A 20,759-nucleotide genomic window follows, 5' to 3' on the forward strand; every position below is an offset into this window, starting at 1 on the left:
CAAGGAAAAAGCCCTCAGGATTTAGCTCACCCCCTTTGGAGAGAAATCCATGTTTGTCTCTAGTTTCAAAAATGTAATGTCTTTCTCAAGTACCGTCTTCCTCTGAACTCTGTGTAGGGAAGACCGTGGGAATAAGGTTCCTTGGCAGGAGACGTGACCTTGTGAGGCTCCCATAACCATTTAATTAGATGAAATAGCTGAACTAGGAGATCTTGTCTTAGGTGACTTTTGTTCTCTATAACTTATGGGGCAAATATTTTTTCTTAGTAGGGTGGAACTAACTTTTCTTCCTTTGGCCTCAACCAGTTTGGCAATATATTTTTTTCTGGTTTATTTTATTTTTGGAGATTCAAGGAGGTGTGGCTGAAAAGCCAGTCCGAACATCAATCCCTTTTTTCATTTCTGCATGTGAAGTTTGCATTTCCAGGAGCCCAAATAGCTGTCCTTTCAAAGAATGCCATGCCCAGGCTTCTGTTTGAAGACTTGAGGCTGGATTAAAGAGCTAGCCTGAGAAGCACCGCTTGTTTCTTTAGTTTTACAAAGCAAAACATCTTGTCTCGTTTGTAGTCTATAGCTTCCAGAGCCAGGAAGTATTACACAAAGTGATACTTTAATTTTTGTTTGAACATTCTTTTTTTTTAAATTAGAAAATTTTATTTTTGTCTTCAATTCTATGTATTCATGTATGGCTATGTGCATGAGTGCAGGTGCCTGCAGAGGCCAGAAGAGGGCATCAGGTAACCTGAGTTAGAGTTAGGTGGTTGTGAGCAACCTGGTCCTGGGGCTGGGAGCTAAACCTGGATCTTTCTGAAAAGCAGAGTGGATGCTGAAGCTCTAAATCATCTCTTCATCACTCATCTGAACAATCTCTTGTCTGTGCTTTGTCCCCTCTGTCTCAGTCACTTTCTGTTGCTGTGATGAACAGCATGACCAACACAAATAAGAAAGCGAGAGTTTATTTGGGTTTATGGTTCCACAGGGACGAGTTCCATGGTGGGAAGGTGTGGCAGAAAATAGACATGCTGGCAGAAACAGGTAGCTGAGAGATCGCATGTCTAACCATAGACAGAAAGCAGAGGGATCTCAAACTTGCAGTGGGGTGAGCCTAGGAACTCTCAAAGCTTGCCCTAGTGGTGTAGTTCTTTCTTCCAGAAAGGCCAAACACCTCACCAAAAAGTGACACCAACTGCGGACCAAGTATTCAAATGCAGGGGCCTGTAGGGGACATGTCTCATTCTAACCCATAACTGCCAACGTTTCTCCTGACTTCCCCAGCTGTGTTTTTAAGTAGATATGTATTATTATCAAGAAGATGCCTGTGCCTTCGGATTGTGACTACTGCATAGAGAACAGGCAGAACACTTCAAGGGCAGGAAATGGGCATGCAGGTAGGACACATCGTGATAATCTGTGAGTTGGGTTAAAGGCAAGGAGTGGCCTCAGACTGCTGCAGTGTTAATATATCAACTTTCACGAGCTTTTGCTGCAGGTGGCTTCTTAAAGGGAGGCATCCTGGAGGGGGATGATGAAATAGGAGCATGGCAGTATGCAAATGAGTGGGTGTGGCTGGTGTTGTCAGGTGAGGCCATGGTCTCATTTTTATGGTGCCACTGGAAAGTGGCTATGACCTTCTCCTATTATATAAAAGTTATTATTCTTGGGAGAAAACTATTATTTATCATCCCTTTTTATACTTAGTATTGAAGTGAGTGAGTTAATGGCCTTTTAACTTTTCTTGTCTATGGGAACCCCCTTGGAAGCAATTTAGATGGCCTCGTTCTAGAAAAGAGAGGGAATTACCATTTTTCAAAGATTGCCAGTGACACAATTTCCCTGAAAACCCTAGCCATCCTTCCTATGATCACCTGGTCACCTGAATGACCAGGAGGCCTACAAGTATCAGAGGCGAACAGAACATGGGGATTGTGAATAACTCACTTTCCTCATCACAGGGCTTCAAGTGATGTTTGAAACTTTTCATATTCATGAGCTTGGTGAAGCTGCACTTGTGACTAGTCCCCAATCACATTGTAGAGATGGAGGTAGGGAGATGATATTCTGGGTAAATTTAGAGTCCCCTTGAGATACAGATAGTCTGTCCTAGGTGTTCTTCCCTGCCTAGTTTTACCCTTTTCATCTTGTATCCTCCCCTTTAGTCCTGTTTTTGGACAGTTCGGTCAAGAACTAAGTGTCAGTTTCACTCACCTGTATGAGGACAGTGATTCCCACTGCTGACAGCTGTGGTGAAAATTAAATGCGATAACAAGGCTTAGGGACTTCACTAAACTTTCAATATACTTTGGGCTCTTTTGGCTTTTTGTCTACTTGACACAAACTACAGTAATCTTGGAAAAGGGAACCACATTGGGGGAATTGTTTCTATCGACTGGTGCATAAGGCAGGCTTGGGCCATTTTCTTAATTAATGATTGATGAGGGAGGAGGGTCCAGCTCACACTAAGTGTGCTAACGCTGGGAAGATTGTCCTGGGTTGTACTTCTATGATTATGCTGCATTTCCTGCTTCCAGACATCTGCCTTGAGCTCCTTCTTCGACTTCTCTTGATGAAGACCAGAACTAGATGTTGAGTGATCCCCTCCATTGCCTTACTTACGGTGTCTCTCACTGAGCCGGAAGCTTGTTCTCTCAGTGAGACTGACAGGTCCAGGAGCTCCTGGGACCTCCCTGCCTTTGTTCTTCAGTGCTGTGAGTATAGCCATATCTAGTTTTGCACATTGGTGCTGGAGATCCAAATTCTGGTGGTCACACCTGTAGAAGTTCTCTTTCTGAGCCATCTCCAGGTCCCTAGACACTATATTCATTCTTTGAGGATTCCATATCTGTATACTATGTATTTTTACCACACTCACTCCCTCCCCTCTCCTTAACTCCTTCCAGATCCAAGCTTCATCTTCTCCTATTTTATGTCCTCTATTTTTTATAGCCCCTGACATTCACTCTGTGTTACCCATATACTCACAGGTGTGGGCCATCCACTGGAATATAGTCGATTTAGTAGGCACCACACCCTTAAAGAAAACCGACTCTTCCTTCTCCAAAAGCCATCACCTGCCAATATCTCCTTAGCATGGGGTGGAGGCTTGTGTGCTCCTATCTCCCCCATGGTGAGGCTGACTGGCTTAGTCATATGCAGGCCTTATGCAGGCAACCACAGCTGTTGAGTTCATGAATATAGTCCTGCCACATCCAGCAAACACTGTTTAGATGTTTTCCCTGATGTCTGACTTTTAAAATCTTTCCACTCCCCTGTCCATGGTAGTTTCTGAGCCATGCATGGAGGGGTATTATATAGATGCCCCATTTTGTAGCTGAACATTCACAGACATATTAATTTTTAAACTTGTTTATTTTAACTTTTTAATAATTTTACATACCAACAACAGCTCCCCTTCCTTTCCCTCCTTCCAACCCCTGCACACCTCCCTCCACCCCATCCACTCTCAAGAAGGGTAAGGCCTCCCATGGGGAGTCAACTGAGCCTGGCATATCCAATTGAGGCAGGACCAAGTCCCACTGCATCAGGTCTGGGCAAGGCATCCTACCATAGGGAACGGGCTCCAAAAAGCCAGTTCACGCACCACGGATAAATCCTGGTCCCACTGCCAGGGGTCCCACAACACACCAAACCACAGAACTGTCACCCACATTCAGAGGGCCCACCCCTCCCCAGGAATGCACAGGGATGACCTCAGCAAAAACACATTATTCCTTATGTGGTTCTGCATTAACTGCTACCCACTACACAAGAAAACTTCTCTGATGAAGCCCAAGAGTGGCATTAGCATGCATGTAGAGAAATGCAAACTTAGAGTAAAGTTTAATACTACGTCTGTTTATCAAAATAATAGCAACAGGCTTACCCCCCTCCCCAGGGCCTACTAGCTCCCCAGCCGTTAAGTTCTGGCCAGATTAACAGCATCAGTCATGTGTTTCCTTCTGTGAAGCAGGCCTTACATCCAATCAGAAAGGGGTTGTTTATTCCCGTAACATGCATGCCACTATCGTACTTGTGGGCCTATCTTTCATTCCTGTTGCTGTAGCTTTCAGTGTTCACAGCTGGGTAAGACTGCTGAAGACTTTTCTTCTCCAGCATTGTGCACAGCATCTTCCAGATCTTCAAAAGTTATAGGCTTAAAGATTGTATCACCTTACCATCGACCACGTGGCCAACATCTGAACCCCCATCCCCACCCGGGTAGTCACTAAGAGCAAAGGCAGAGGGGGGGGGGCTGGGGCTGCACTGCTCTGCACTTCATAGAATTGCATCCCCGTGTTTGTGGCTGCTTGTGTGCAGGCAGCAGCAGGAACATGGACTTCTTCTTTAGGCCACTACCACCCTCATGAGTCATTTCTGGAAACATACTGTAGCACTTTCACTTACCACTATTCCAATGGCCAAGTACAGTTCCCAATGGACATTACCCAGGGTAGTCCACTAAATTGTCACGCCACGACTTGCCATGTGCAATATAAATTCCTAAAATTCCTAACATTTGATTTTCCAGTTCTTTGGCCAGTCCCTGCCTGCAACGCTGCTTTGAGGGCCTTGTTAGATTTCAAGCATTGTTCCTCATGATATTTCTACTGACCCAGAGGATGACACCATTAATGTGGTGACCCACTGGTTGATTGGCCCCAGGGGAAGCCCAGTAGGTTTGTTTTAAACCGTTGTAAGAGCCCCTATTTGGAATTTCCGAACACTGGGAATATTTCAGGAATAAGAGATAGAACCAAGAAAACAGGCAGAAAATTAAGTGACAAACACCTAACTTTATGCTCAGCTAACCTATCCCAGCTCTCGAGGACTGAACAGTCTCTCCCACTCTTAGCTCATATCACCACTGCGTGGGAGCTTCCTACACCTCAGTGTGGGTTGAAAATGAGATGTTTGGAGTAGATGTGCCTTCAGAGAGCAATTTTCAAAGCAGTAATTCTTATTAAGAGGGGAATACAACAGGGGAAAAGTCCCTGGTCTCTAACTGTTTGCATTTTTCTTTCCAAGTCAATCTGTCTGTCACCAGCTATAAATGGTGATTAATAAAGAGGATGGTTATTGTTTGCATCTTTCTGAGTCAATAGATATTGTTTCTTACTAATAAGATGGGCTGTGCAGATTTATTTGTTCCTACTGTTTGGTGCAGATTTGTTAAACACATTCTATTATTTGGTGAAATTGGTTTTGATGAGAGAGGCACATATTTTATATCTTGCTCTAATTTGTAGCAGATGTCAGCATGAAGACTGTGTGGACAACAGCAAGAACCAACCACATCACACAATGTACCCTGCAGAGCCTACTGTGCACTAAATACGGACTGACATTAGCATCAGTTCACAGAAGCTGATAATAAGCTTCCTTTTAACTCTAGTTAAATTTCACATATTGGGCTTTGCACATTGTACTTAGAAGGTGAAATTTTGTTTTGTTTTCTAGTTTCCTTGTTGCTGTCTGGAAATCGACTTTACTGAGGACCTTGTTCCAATCCAGCCACAAGGAGGCGCTCAAGCATCAAATTAAAATTAACACAAACTAATATTCAGCACTGCCCTGCTTTTGATAAGTATTAAAGCAATATTTATTTAAAGACAGAGGCAAAGTGATTTGTAGGTTTTTGCTAAAATTAATGCCACTCTGGGAGCTCATGTTGACATGTCGTAAGTATCAGTGATTTAAATAAATATGGTAATACAGGCGTCATCTTTTCCGCGCCCAGAACCAGAGGGATGTTTGCCCATGAGACCTGCTGTGCTGAATTACAGCTTGCTAAGCTGCCTTTTCTGTGGAGGATAAACTGTATTTTTTTCCATGGCCTCTGAGGACCTGAACCTTCCGGTGGCCATGCCCTGTCCTGACTCATGTCAGTCCAGTCTCTCCAGACCCCTGCTGCTGTGGTCACATTAGCAAGGTCCTAGGATGAATTCGTACTTGCCTCTGGTGCTTCGGGTTTCTATTTTCCCCACCCTTTGTCCAGATCTATGACTGTTTGTCATCTCCTCATCCTCTGAAGTTCATATTCTGTGTCACCCTCCAGATATGGAAACTGTCCAAAAGTTTGTCCTCAGCCCTGATTGAGCTGCGGTAGAGTACTTGCTTACCAAATTCAAAGCCATGGCTTGGATCCCAGCATTAAAAAAACAACCTAGGGGTAAAATCACCTGGCAGATTTCTAGGACTGAGGAGGGGGTTCAGTGGTAGAGCACTTACCTAGTATGCATGAGGCCTTTAGGCTCCAGCCCTAATATATATATATATATATATATATATATATATATATATATATATATAGCAGTTACTGTGTCAAAAATTGTTTCATGTGGCATTCTTTTCCTGTCTCTTAATATATGTATTCTATTCCCACTGCTCCAGTGAGCAGGAAAGCAAGTGCTATACAGCGAAGCCTAAAGATCAGCAGGGCAGGTCAGCCAGGGCTTGTTAAACAAAGATGCTGGCAAAGCATGCCAGCATCTTCCAGTGCTGCCCCTGATATTTGACCTCTGAGGATCCAAGCTTGCTTCAGGAGCAGCAGATGCTGACCTGTGGGGGGCACTGGTACCACAGTTTGGAGGTGTCGACCCTCCCATCTGACAGCTCAATCACAGCTGCCCTCATCCCTTCCAAAGGTGTTGAGCGTTTTTCCTCCTTAAGGAGTGGCTCTTTGAGTAGCAGACCCCAAATGACCAGATCTCATGCTGATGAAGACACAGGACCACTGAAAACCATGGTCCAAAGTCCATTAAGACCGTGGCTCCTGAGTGACACACAGTACATTTTAATTTTCATTTGGATTTCATACATTTTTTTTTCTTTTTCTCAGCAATGGCCAATAATAGTTATTCAACATCACCACTTTTCTTCTACTTCTCAGGCACTCTTTCAGAGCTGTACATTTATTTATTAGAAAAAAAAAAAAGGACTTACTTCTGGAAATGTAGTCATGGATAGTTCCTTGAGGAATTGTACTGATGCTTTCCCAAGAAGCAAGAAGCAAGCAGACACACTATTTGGAGGCCCCATTCCAAACCACTCTTGCATTTTATAAAGTTTACAAGACACTAAAAGAAAGCCCCCCGCCTCTGTGTGTGTGTATGTGTGTGTGTATGAGAGTGTGTGTATTGTTACTCTCCAGATCACTTTGTCAAGATGTGGTAATGGAAAACATTCTTTCTGCGTGAATTGAGAATAAAACAAAACACAAAAAACAAAACCCAACTACAACTGAGAAAGACAAGTGCATCCTTCTCACTGGCCTCAGCTTCATCGGGGGCCAGAAACGCCCAGATGCCACATGATTTATCAACAAGGACTGCTACAGTCACCCTTTGGATGGTGTTTCAGCCTGTATCACTGGAGTAGATCACTGATGAATGTGTCTGCCCATATGTATACATTTATGAGTGACTTGCATAATGCAAACATATCCATGACTTCTGGCAGTACCACAGAGCCTAGTGTGGTGGCTCATGTGATCATGAGTTCAAGGCCAGCCTGGCTTAACGAGTGAGAGGGACTCACCCCCTCCCCAAGGCAGTGTGATGTGATGGAGCTTATGACTTTAATGTCACTGTCACGTTTCCTTTGCTTCAGGTTGTTAAAGAAAAACTTGTTTATAATGCTCACCGTTGATGGTGGACTAGCCACTAGCCACTAGTGGAAAAAGCCAGAGGAGTCTTGTCAATAGTGGGGGAAATTTGGCTGAAGTCTAACTCTAACCATGTCTAAATGGACCTCTAGTGCGGGTCTGGGGGACTGGTGGCTGAAGAGTGCTAAGGATGGGGATTTTTGGCTCACTGACTTGAAAGCATTACTGCTGACAGCAGCCTGGGTGACAAGATGTTGATAGGGGCTATGTATTGAGGGTGAGGGTTTATTCTTATCTTAGCAGTATTCTTGCTCAAACTGGCTTCTGCAGTGACAGAGAGATTGAACCCGGATGAGCAGAAGACATAGTGGAGGCTGTCCAAGGTTTTTGTCAAAAAGAGTTTTCTAAATATTATCGTTAAATGTACATGAATTGTACAAACTAATGTTGTTAGCTGTGACATCTCTATACATCCACACACCATGGATTGATTTTGTCTAACCAGTCTTCTTCTACACTCACCCACCATGCCTTGGTTGTTAGTGACCCCTCTTCTGATTTATTTCTTGGATTTCACACACAGGACAGGTTATCTGATTCTTCCCTTTCTATGTCTGGCCCAGGTAGCTCAACACAGCATCCCCAGATTCACTTTTTTTTTTTTCCTAATTACAGGATTTCTTTTTCTCTATTGGATAGTTTCCCACTATGTATATATGCTATGTTTTCTTTAGAAATCTGTTAACATGTGCCTGATTTCATAGCTTAGCTATTTGAATAGTGCTGCAGTACTAAGTAATGTATACTGTTATCTATTCTGTATGCTGACTTTACTATCTATCTGTCTGTCTATCATCTATATCCATCATTGATCTATTCTATCTATCTATCTATCTATCTATCTATCTATCTATCTACCTACCTACCTACCTATCTATCATCTATCTATTAAAAATCTTTGAACTGTTTTGAGTTGGTTTTTGTTTCAGGTGAGAGTTAAGGGTCATATTAATTATTTTCTCATTGCTGCATCACAATATCTGAGAAAAAGATCTTAGGGAGGAAGTGTCTATTTTGGATCACAGTTTGAATTTATAGTCCTTCACGGCTAGGAAGGTAGGGCAGCAGAAGCATAGAGTTGCTGGTCATATTGCAGGAACATTCAGGAAGCAGACAGCAATAAACATATACTCTTTATTAGCTTTCTCCTTTTCAAGTAGGACACAATCCTGGTGTTTACATGTACAGGGGTCTTCTCACCTCAGCCCAATCTAGTTGATTCCTCCAGATATGATGAGAGGCTTATCACTCCTATGACTCAAAATCGTGTTGACAGTCAAGATTAACCATCAAGGGTTAAAATTCAGTTATCTGCATATGGATATCCAGTTTTTCCAGACCTATTTATGAAAGGCTGTTCTTTCTAACACACACACACACACACACACACACACACACACACACACACACACATTGTAACTATGTGGATTTATTTTTGGCTTCTCTGTAAATTGGTTTATATTGTATGGTCTGTTTTTATTTTTGTTCCATGCTATTTTGTTACAATGACTCTGGGGCATTTCTTGAAATCAGGTATAATTATCATTTTTGCTGAAGATATCTTGCAGAAGTGGGTCTTTGTGCTTCCATTTGAATTTTAGGATTGATTCCCCACCCCCGCCGTATTTTTTGAAGCAGTGTATTGACATTTTGATGGGTGTGGTATTGAATCTGTGAATTTCTTTGAGTAGCTTGGACATTTTAATGATGTTCCAATGCATAAAATTTGGAAGCCTTTCTATCTTTTATTGCCTCTTCAATTTCTTTGTTTAGTGCTTTAGTCATTACAGAAACCTTTAATTTCCTTAGATAAGCTTATTAATATGTGTTTTGCTTTCCTAAGGATATTATGACTGTAATTTGTTTCATGACATCTTTTGGCAAATTTTATTAAGAGTGTATAGAAAAGCTACTGAATATTTTATGCTTATTTTGTATCCTGCTACTTTACTGAACTTATTTATTTATGCAAATAATCTTTTGGGTTTACTATGCATAGCATCAAATCATCTGCAAAGAGGGATAGGTTGGCTTCCTTTTTCGCTATTCACATACCTTTTATTTTTGTTGCCTAATTGCTCCAAATAACATTTACAATAGAAACTGAATATAAGTATTGAACTGACACCTTTGTCTTGTTCCTGGTCTTAGAGGAGACACTTTCATGTCCTCCTCTATTTGTAATAGTTAGGGCTTATCATATGTATACAATATTTGGTTCACAGATTTTTATAAGAATTGATAATTAATTTTAATATTTTTACATTTATTTAGATGATTATATTTCATCCTTCATTTTAATCTATTTATGCAATGTATTGAGTTTATTGACTTTGTATGTTGAACTATCTTTGCATTCTTGTAATGAAACAACTTGACCACGTTGTGTAACCATTTTGATGTGCTGTTCAATTGAATTTACTAGTATTTTAAAGAGATTTTCTTGTACATACATTTCTATGTATTTTTAGGGTTATTTGTCTCTAGCTTCCCTCTTTCATTGTTTCAGGTTTTGGCAGGAAGAGTTTGTAAGAGGTTTCAGTTTTAATTGTGTGGACTAGTTGGGGAAGCATAAGTGTTAGCTCTTTGAGAATTTCATGAGATTCAGCAGAGACATCGTCTGGTCCTGGAAGTTTCTTTTGGGGCGAAGTTTTAAATTACCAATTCAACCACAGAATTGAATGTCATCTGTTTAGATTTTTAATATCTATGCATTCCTATTTTGGAAGGTCATAAGTGTCCCCATATTTCAGATTTTCCACTTGGTTAGCCTAAAGTTTTTTATTGTCCCGAATTCTCTCTTAAATTTCAGTGATTTTGATTGAAGTTAACATTTTCTATTGCCATTTTTATTAATTTTACTTATGTTTTCATGGAAGCAATTCTTTGTTTTATTGATTGGAGGAATTACTTTTTAAAATTATTTCATTTAGTTTTGTTCTGATCTTTATTTTGTGTTTGCCTGGTCTTTTTCTGTGACCTCAACACTCATCATTAGGTTATGTGAAGTGTTGCTATTTTGTTAGTGTAAAGACTCATTGTTAACTTCTCTCCTACTGCCACTTTTGCAAGACCCCAGAAGTTTTGGTATGCTGAATTTCCATTTACCTTCACTACAAGAAATGCTCTTTGCTTTTCTGACTTCTTCAGTATACCAAAGCATGTTTCTGAGTCTCCACATATTTGGATAATTCCTATTTTTTGATAAGATTTTTTATTTAAATTTGAAACAAACTTGTTTTACATGTCAATCCCATACCCCCCCACCAATCTCCATCCCATCTCCTTTCGGCTCCCCAGGGAGGGTGAGCCATTCCATGGGGGAATCTTCAAAGTCTGTCATATCATTTGGAGCAGGACCTAGGCTGAGAGAGTATCCCTCTATGTGAAATTGGCTCAGAAAGTCCATTATTATACAAGGGATAAATACTGATCCACTACTAGAGACCTCATAGACTGTCAGTCTCCCTAACACCCACATTCAGGGTATCTGGATTGGTCTTATGCTGGTTTCCCAGCTATCAGACTGGGGTCCATGAGCTCCCCCTTGTTCAGGTCAGCTGTCTCTGTGGGTTTCTTCAGCCTGGTCTTGACCCCTTTTCTCATCACTCCTCCCTCTCTATAATTGGATTCCAGGAGTTTAGTTCAGTGTTTAGCTCTGGGTGTCTGCTTCTGCTTCCATCAGCTACTAGATGAGGGCTCTTGGGTGGCAATAAGGTAGTCATCTATCTCATTATCAGAGAAGGACATTTAAGGTAGCCTCTCCAGTATTGCTTAGGTTGTTGGTTGGGGTCAACCTTGTAGAGCTCTGGATTTTTCTTGAAACTTATAGTGGCTTCCTCTATTATGGTATCTCTTTTCTTGCTCTTCTCTATTCTTTCCCGGACGCAATGTTCCTGCTCCCTCATGCCCAACTCTCCCCTCCTCTACTTCCCTTCTTTTTCTCCTAACTTCCTCTTCCCTCCACCAAATCTCCCAATATGCTTGGGAAATCTTATCCCTTTCCCCTTCTCCGGAGGACCATGTATGTCTCTCTTAGGGTCCTCTTTTTTTCCCTAGCTTTTCTAGTGGTATGCATTGTAGGCTGGTAATCCTTTATACTATGTCTAAAATCAATATGTGAGTGAGTACATACTGTGTTTGTCTTTTTGTGACTGGGTTACCTCACTCAGGATGGTTTCTTCTAGTTCCATTTATTTGCCTGAGAATTTCAAGATTCAAGATCAAGTACTCCATTGTGTAAATGTACTACAATTTTCCCATCCATTCTTCAGTTGAGCGGCATTTAGTTTGCTTCCAGGTTCTGGCTATTACAAATAATGCTGCTATGGACATAGTTGAACAGATGTCCTTATTGTATGAATTTGCATCTTTTGGGTATATGCCTAAGAGTGGAATTACTGGGTATTGACTGACTCCCATTTTCCTCAGGAACTACCATACTGATTTCCAAAGTGGCCATACAAGTTTGCAATTCTACCAGCAGTGGAGGAGTGTTATTCTTTTTCCACATCCTCTCCAGCATAAACAGTCTTTAGTGGTTTTGATTGTAGTCATTCTGACAGAAGTAAAATGGTATCTCAGAATTGTTTTGATTTGCATTTTCCCCGATGGTTAAGGATGTTGAGTACTTTCTTAAGTGTCTTTCAGCCATTTTAGATTTCTCTATTGAGAATTCTCTATTAATTTCTGTACCCCACCTTTTAATTGGATTATTTGGTGTTTTGGTAACTAGCTTCTTGAGTTCTTTGTATATTTTGGAAATCAGCCCTCTGTCAGATGTGGGGTTGGTGAATATCTTTTCCCATTCTGTGTGCTGTCATTTTGTCATGTTGACTGTGTCCTTTGCCTTACAGAATCTTCTCAGTTTCAGGAGGTCCGATTTATTAATTGTTGATTTCAGTGTTTGTGCTACTGGTGTAATGTTTAGGAAGTGGTCACCTGTACCGATTTGTTCAAAGGTACTTCCCATTTTCTCTTCTAGGAGGTTCAGTGTGGCTGGATATATGTAGAGGTCCTTTTCCATTTGGACTTAAGTTTTGTACATGGAGATAGATATGGATCTATCTGCAATCATCTACATGCCAGAATCCCGTTATGCCAACACCATTTGTTGAAGATGCTTTCTTTTTTCCATTGTATAATTTTAGCTTCTTTGTCAAAAGTCAGGTATTTTATATGTGTGGGTTAATATCAGGGTTTTCAGTTTGATTCTATTGGTCTTCTTGTCTATTTTTGAACCAATACCAAGCTGTTTGCAGGACTATGGCTCTATAATAGAACATGAAATCGGGGATGGTGATGCCTCTGGAAGTTCCTTTATTGTACAGGGTTGTTTTTGGCTATCCTGTGTCATTTGTTTTTTCATATAAATTTGAATATTGTTCTTTCAAGGCCTGTGAAGAATTGTGCTAGGATTTTGATGAAGAATTCATTGAATCTGTATATTGCTTTTGGCAAGATTTCTTCCTTCTTTCCTTCCTTCCTTCCTTCCTTCCTTACTTCCTTACTTCCTTACTTCCTTCCTTCCTTCCTTCCTTCCTTCCTTCCTTCCTTCCTTTCTTTCTTGACCCAGGAGTGGTGAAATTGCCCATTGTTCAATTTCCATGAGTTTGTAGGGTTTGTGAAATTTATGATGTTGAATTCTAATTTTAAAGCATGGTGGTTTGATAAGAAAGAGGGAGTATTCAAAGTTTTTGTACCTATTTAGGTTTGCTATATTGCTGAGTATGTGGTTGATTTTAGAGAATGTTTCATGTGGTGCTGAGAAGAAGGTATAATCTTTTGTGTTTGGATGGAATGTCCTACAAATTCCTGATAAACCCAATTGGGTCATAACTTCTGTAAGTCCATTGTTTCCTTGTTAAGTTTCTGTCAGATGGACCTGTCTTGTGCTGAGAGTGGAGTGTTGAAATCTCCCACTATAAGTGTGTGAGTTTTTACGTTAGATTTGAGTTTTAGTAATGTTTCTTCTATGAATGTGGGTGCCTTTGTATTTGGGGCATAGATGTTCAGAATTGAGACTTCATCTTAATGGATTTCTCCTGTGATGAGTAAGAAATGATCTTCATCGCTTTTGATTGATTTTAAAGTCTAATTTGTTAGATATTAGGATGGATAGATACACTTGCTTGCTTCTTGGCTCCATTTGATTGGAAAATCTTTTCTGAACCCTTAACTCTGAGGCAACATCTGTCTTTGAATTGAGGTGTGTTTCTTGTATGCAGCAGAAGGATGGATTCTGTTTTGGTATCCATTCTGTTAGCATGTGCCTTTTTATAGGTGAGTTAAGACCATTAATATTTAGGAATATTAATGACCATTGATTATTAATTCTTGTTCATTTTGAATTTATTTTTGTTGGTGGTATTGTGTGTGGATTTCCATCCAGTTTTCTTTTGGCTGTTGGCAAACTGGGATTATCTACTGCCTATGTTTTTATGGGTGTAGTTAACTTCTTTGGGTTGGAGTTTTGCTTCCAGAATTTTTTGTAGGGCTGGATTAGTGGATATATATTGTTTAAATCTTGTTTTGCCATGGAATATTTTGGTTTCTCCATCCATAGTGATTGAAAGCTTTGCTGTGGATAGTAGTCTGGGATGGCATCTGTGATCTCCTAATGTGGTTGTAATATCTATCCAGGACCTTCTGGGCTTCAGAGTTTGTATGGAGAAGTAAGGTGTAATTCTGATAGGTTTGCCTTTATATGTTACTTGGACTTTTTTTTCTTTGCTTCTCTGATGATTCTTTTTTATTCTGTATGTTTGGTGTTTTTATTGTTATGTGCAAGGGGACTTTTTTGTGGTTCACTCTATTTGGTGTTCTGTAGGCGTTTTGTACTTTCACTGGCTTGTCTTTCTTTAGGTTGGGAAAGTTTTCTTCTATGACTTTGTTGAATATATTTTTTGCACATTTGAGCTGATTTTCTTCAGCTTCTTCTATAGCTATTATTCTTGGGTTTGGCATTTTCATGGTGTCCCATATTTACTGAACATTTTGTGCTAGGAATGTGTTGGACTTAAGATTTCTTTGGTCAATGAACCTATTTCTCCTAGTGTTATCTTCAGTGTCTGAGATTCTCCCATTTCTTGTATTCAGTTTGTTATACTTGCATCTATAGTTCCTGATAGCTTGTCTAGATTTTCTATTTCCAGCATTCCCTCAGAGTGTTTTTTTTTTTCCTCTATTTCAGCTTTCCAAACCTTGCACTGTTTGAATTGTTTCTTGCAATTTTTGTTTTGTCTTTTCCTCCATTTCTTGAATTTTTTGTTTTTGTTTTTTTTTTTCTTCCATTTCCTTTAGGGACGTTCTCATTACCTCTTTGAGGGTCTTTATCATTGTAATAAAGTTGTTTTAAGGGTTGGTCTCTTCTGCTTCATCTATGTTGGGATGTTCAGGTCTTGCTGGTGTGGAGACCCCAGACTCTGGTGGTATCATATTGATTTTTATATTGTTGGCTGTGTTCTTATGCTATTGTCTACAAATTCCTTCTTCCAGTGGGGTCTCTACCTCTCCTAATAGGACCAAAGTTCTCTTCTGGTGGGTGCAAGCAGGTCCAATACTCCAGTGGTTCTCGTCTTCCTGTGGGTGGTGATGGGATTCCTCCAGAGAGAGGGTAGAGGTGGGACCAGGACGCTGGCAGACTCTGGATGTGCTGGTCTGCTAGAATGGGCTCTCTTGCAACCAGTCCCCATTCCTCTAGAGGCTCTGAGCAGAGCACCAGAAGGAGGGCTCCACCTGTGGGTGAAGGAGGGACCAGGATGCTGGCAGGCTCTGGATGGGCTGGTCTGCTGAGAGTGGCTCCCCACAGTGTATGTGCAGTCCCCAGCCTCAGGAGGCTCCGAGCAGGGCCCTGGAAGGCAGGCCAGGGACAGGCCCAAGCTTATCTCCTACCATGGTTGGAGGTGGGACCAGGACACATGCAGACTCCAGACATGTAGGTCTGCCAGTACGGGCTCCCCTGCAAGCAGTCCCCAGTTCTCAGGAGGCTCCCGGAACAGCCATTTCTAATTTATTTTAAAAATATGGATTTCCAGATTAATTTGTTGTTATCAGAAAAGACATAGAATAAGATTTTCCTTTGAGACAGGATTTCACTATGCAGCCCTGGCTGGCATGAAATTCTCTGTGTAAGCTAGTCTGGCCTTGAAATCACAGAGATCTACCTGTGTCTTCCTCCCAAATACTGGGATTAAATGTGTGTGTCACCATGAACAGCCTAGAGTATTACCCTTTTTTAAATTTTTTGAGTATGTCTTTAATTGATTGGATTGATTAGAAATTATTTTCTGGTTTTACGTGCCCTATTTTAAGCAGTTTTCCATGCACTGATGAAAATCTGATGAAAATTATATATTTTATGATTGTTAGGTAGAATGTTCCAAAAATGTCTGCTAGTTCATTTGATAATGTAGCTTAACTCTGATGTTTCTTTGCTGATTTAAAAAAGGATTCATTTTATTTTTATTTACATATGCTGATTTTGTTTTTGTTTGGATGTCTATTAGTGCAATCCTTTCACTGCATCCAGCTCTCTCTTTAATAGTTTTTTTTTTTTTTTTTTTGCTTTATAAAATTAAATACTCCAGTTGTTGAGCTAGCTTTTCATCACTGTGACCAAAAATACTTAACAAACAAGGAGAATATGTTTATTTTGGGTCACAGTTTCAGAGTGTTCAGTTCATAGTTGTGTGACTCCCTGTGCTTAGGCAGTAGTATGTCAAGGTTGTAAAACTGATTGGTGGAGCAGTTTTCATCACCTCTTTGTGAATGGACAGTAGAGAAAAAGAATTCAGGAAGAGGTCAGTACACCATAGAGTCCTCAGCTGCCATCAATTGCTAATAGCTCTGCAGGAGGGGCACTTTGGGACATTCATCCTTGTGCATGCAGACCGTCTAGCTTAATTTTGCACAAATCTTGTGCATGAGGCCACAGCTCCTGCAAGTTCATGTGTGCAACAGCTTCCTCATGCTGTTTTTCTACAGTCATCTTCGCCCCTTACAGTCTCTCTGCCCATACTCTGCAATGATTCCTGGGCCCTGTGAAGAAATGGGCTGACATAGATATCCCATTTAGGGCTGAGCACTCCCCAGTCTCTATGCTCTCCATTTGTGGGGCTCCATATTAATAGCCATTTTTTTTTTAATAAAAGAAACTTTTCTGATGAGTATTGAGAGATGCAGCAATCTATGGGTATAAAGATAAGTAAAAACAAAATAAAAACCCTGGCATGGAGGCAGGAGAAGGCGAACACTTACACATCATTGGCGGGAATGCAAACTGGTGTAGCCATTGTAGAAATCAGTAAACTGTATCATCCAGCTATACCACTTAGGCATATAACTGAAGAACTCTACATCCTATTGTAGACATACTTGTTCATTCATATTTATTGCTTCTCTATGGCCAGTCAATGGGGAGCATCCTCAGTGTCCATCATGTGATGAAAATATGGCACATATACACAATGGAATTTTACTCAACTGTAAAGAAAGGTGCAATTATGAAATTTGCAAATGAATAGAGCTGAGATAATGTCCTTGGTGAGGTAACCAAGACCCAGACCCAGAAATGCTGCATATTCTCTCTTGTGGTAACATTTCCCTGGGCTGAAGAAGCTATGAGTGCTCAGCACTCAGTCTGTTCTGTGGGAGTTTGAAAGAGTACTGAGAGAAATGCAGATGATGTAGGCCTGCTTTGTGAAGCTTCAGAGGAAAGTCTGACCGTCCCTTAAAGACTGTATTGGGGCTGTTTGTGTGATATTTTGAATTGAGAATAAGTGGTTCTGGCCAGCTAGGGCTAAAGAATCAGTTGTGATTACAAAGGGACCACTACCACTGAAGTGAAACCTTGTTTTACTGGGACAATTTACACTGATAAGCTGGGTCTGAGAAATCAGCTATTATTAATAGGAAACCAGCATCATTAGGGTGAAATCTTCTTTTTTTTTTTTTTTTTCATTTACCATTTCTTTTCTTCTTTCTTTTTTTTTTTTTGCATATAGAGTATTTTTTATTTAATTTTATATAACAAAGTCCAATTAAATGAAAACAAACATTTATACACAATATTTGGGAATTTGGGCGTCGTTCTTTCCAAACTACTTCCTGCTGGTAAGGGGCGCTGTCTTGGGGGATTCGAAGAAGATTCAGATATCCTAGCTGTAGTCTGTAGGGCTGTTTTGTCCAGCTGTTTGGAATGTAGGATCAGCTTGTACTCTGTTTCAGGCGGTCTGGTGTGATCAAACCACATTAGTCTGGAAGGAATCCACATCTTTTCATTTTCTGTGGAAACAAAAATAGAAATACTTTTCCCCAGTAACTTGTTCTTCAACTTAAATTTTGGAGTCAAAGCGTTTTTTTTTTTTTTTTTTTTTTTTTTTTATTATTATTTTACATGTTGATCCCAGTTCCCTCTCCCTCCCTCCCTCCCTCCCCCCAAGCCCTCCCTCCCTCCTTCCCTCCCTTTTGCCCTCTCTACCCTCTCCCATGCACTCTAAACACCCTCCCCTCCCAACCCCCCACCACAATACAATATGTAGGGGAATGCCATCCAGTTGGGGTCATGTAGATCTGACAGGTCCTGTGAAGTAGGGACTAGGGCTTCTCTCCTATCTCTAGAATAAGGCAGTTATCCCTCCATGGGGGATATGTTTGCAAAGTCCTTTTGTGCACCAGGGATACATCCTGGCTCCACTGTCTGAGGTCTCTTAGACTGTTCAGACCTTCTGGCTGAGACCCATATTCAGGGGAGTCCGAGTCAGACCTCTGTTGGCTTCCCAGCTATCAGTCTAGTGGCCCTTAGCTCCTCCTTGTTCAGGTAAGCTGTCTCTATGTACTTCTACCGCATGGTCTTGTCCTCTCCATCTGCTTCTGGGTTCTAGTTTGACTCAGTGTTTATGTATGGGTGTTTGCTCCTGTTTTCAACAGGCATTAGTTGAGGACTCCATGGAGAAGTTAGTTGTTGATCTCACTCTCCGGGAAGGGCATTTATGATAGCCTTTCCACGGAAGCTGAGATTGTTAGTTGGGAGCAGTCTTGTAGTTCCCTCGACCTTTCTTTGTGTTCAACTTTCTCTTCAAACCAATATTGGCTCCCTCTTTTATGTTCTCTCTCTCTGTCTCTGTCTCTCTCTCTCTTTCCTATTTTCCATTCCTAACCAGGCTCAATCCTCCTAGTCACACATGCCTTCCTCTCCTCCCTCTCATTTTCTCCTACTTCTCTCTCCATTAGCTGTCCTCACCCACTATACCTGAGGTCTGGGGGACTTGTCCCTTCCCAGTTCTGTGAGGGACTTTATATGAATCTCTTAGAATACAACTTGTATCCTAGTTCCTCTGGTGATGTGAATTATAGGCTGGTGATCATTTGATCTAGGTCTAAAATCCATATATGAGTGAGTACATACTGTGTTCCTCTTTTTGTGACTGGGTTACCTCATTCAGGATGGTTTCTTCAAGTGCCATCCACTTGCCTGCGAATTTCAAGATACCATTATTTTTTTCTGCAGAGTAGTATTCCATTGTGTAGATGTGCCACATCTTCATTAACCATTCTTCAATTGAAGGGCATCTAGGTTGCTTCCAGGTTCTTGCTATTACAAATAGTGCTGCTATGAACATAGTTGAACAGATGTCTTTGTTGCATTGATGTGAATCCTTTGGGTATATGCCTAAGAGGGGGATTGCCGGGTCCTGTGGTAAACTAATTCCCATTTTCCTGAGGAACCGCCATACTGATCTCCAAAGTGGCTGTATGAGTTTGCACTCCCACCAGCAGTGGAGGAGTGTTCCACTTTCTCCACATCCTCTCCAACATAAGTCATCACTGGTGTTTCTAATTTTAGCCATTCTGGCAGGGGTAAGATGGTATCTCAAAGTTGTTTTGATTTGCATTTCCCTGATAGCTAAGGATGTGGAGCATTTTCTTAAGTGTCTTTCAGCCTTTTTGATTTCCTCCATTGAGAATTCTTTCTTCAGTTCTGTACCCCATTTTTTAATAGGGTTATTTGGTGTTTTGTTGACTAGTTTCTTGAGTTCTTTGTATATTTTGGAGATCAGCCCTTTGTCGGATATAGGATTAGTGAAAATCTTTTCCCAGTCAGTGGGCTGCCGTTTGGTCTTGTCAACTGTGTCCTTTGCCTTACAGAAGCTTCTAAGTTTGAAGAGGTCCCATTTATTAATTGTTTCTTTCAGTGTCTGTGCCCCTGGAGTTATGTTCAAGAAGCGGTCTCCTATACCAATTTGTTCAAGGGTACCTCCTACTTTCTCTTCTAAGAGGTTCAATGTGGCTGGATTGATGTTGAGGTCTTTGATCCATTTGGACTTGAGTTTTGTGCATGGCGACAGACATGGGTCTATCTGCAGTCTTCTACACACCCTCATCCAATTGTGCCAGCACCATTTGTTGAAGATGTTGTCTTTGCCCCATTGTATCATTTTAGCTGTTTTGTCGAAAATCAGGTGTTCATAGGTGCATGGATTAATATCAGGATTTTCAATTCGATTCCATTGGTCTACCTGTCTATTTTTATGCCAATACCAGGCTGTTTTCAGAACTATAGCTCTGTAGTAGAGCTTTAAGTCAGGAATGGTGATGCCTCCTGATGTTCTTTTATTGTATAGGGTTGTTTTGGCTATCCTGGGTCTTTTGTTTTTCCATATAAAGTTAATTATTATCCTTTCAAGGTCGGTGAAGAATTGTGGTGGGATTTTAATGGGGATTGCATTGAATCTGTAGATTGCTTTTGGTAAGATTGCCATTTTTACTATGTTTATCCTACCTATCCAAGAGCATGGGAGGTCTTTCCATTTTCTGGTATCTTCTTTAATTTCTTTCTTTAGAGTCACAAAGTTCTTATTATATAGATCTTTTACTTGTTTGGTAAGCGTTACACCAAGATACTTTATGTTGCTTGTGGCTATTGTAAAGGGTGATGTTTCTCTGATTTCTTTCTCTGCCTCTTTGTCGTCTGAAAAAAATAGGGCTACTGATTTTTTTGAGTTTATCTTGTATCCTGCTAGTTTGCTGAAGGTGTTTATCAGCTGTAGGAGTTCCCTGGTAGAGTTTATTGGGTCGCTTATGTAAACTATCATATCAT

The 20,759-nt window shown here is 40.7% G+C and overlaps 1 pseudogene; it reads right to left on the minus strand.

Moving 5' to 3' along the window:
• Positions 1 to 16,649, minus strand: part of LOC127238290 (60 kDa heat shock protein, mitochondrial-like) — a 28,395-nt pseudogene extending 11,746 nt beyond the window's left edge.
• Positions 16,650 to 20,759: the final 4,110 nt, after the last annotated feature.

The sequence above is a fragment of the Phodopus roborovskii genome, unplaced genomic scaffold (genome assembly GCF_943737965.1).
Source record: "Phodopus roborovskii unplaced genomic scaffold, PHOROB, whole genome shotgun sequence".
NCBI classification, from domain to species: domain Eukaryota; kingdom Metazoa; phylum Chordata; class Mammalia; order Rodentia; family Cricetidae; genus Phodopus; species Phodopus roborovskii.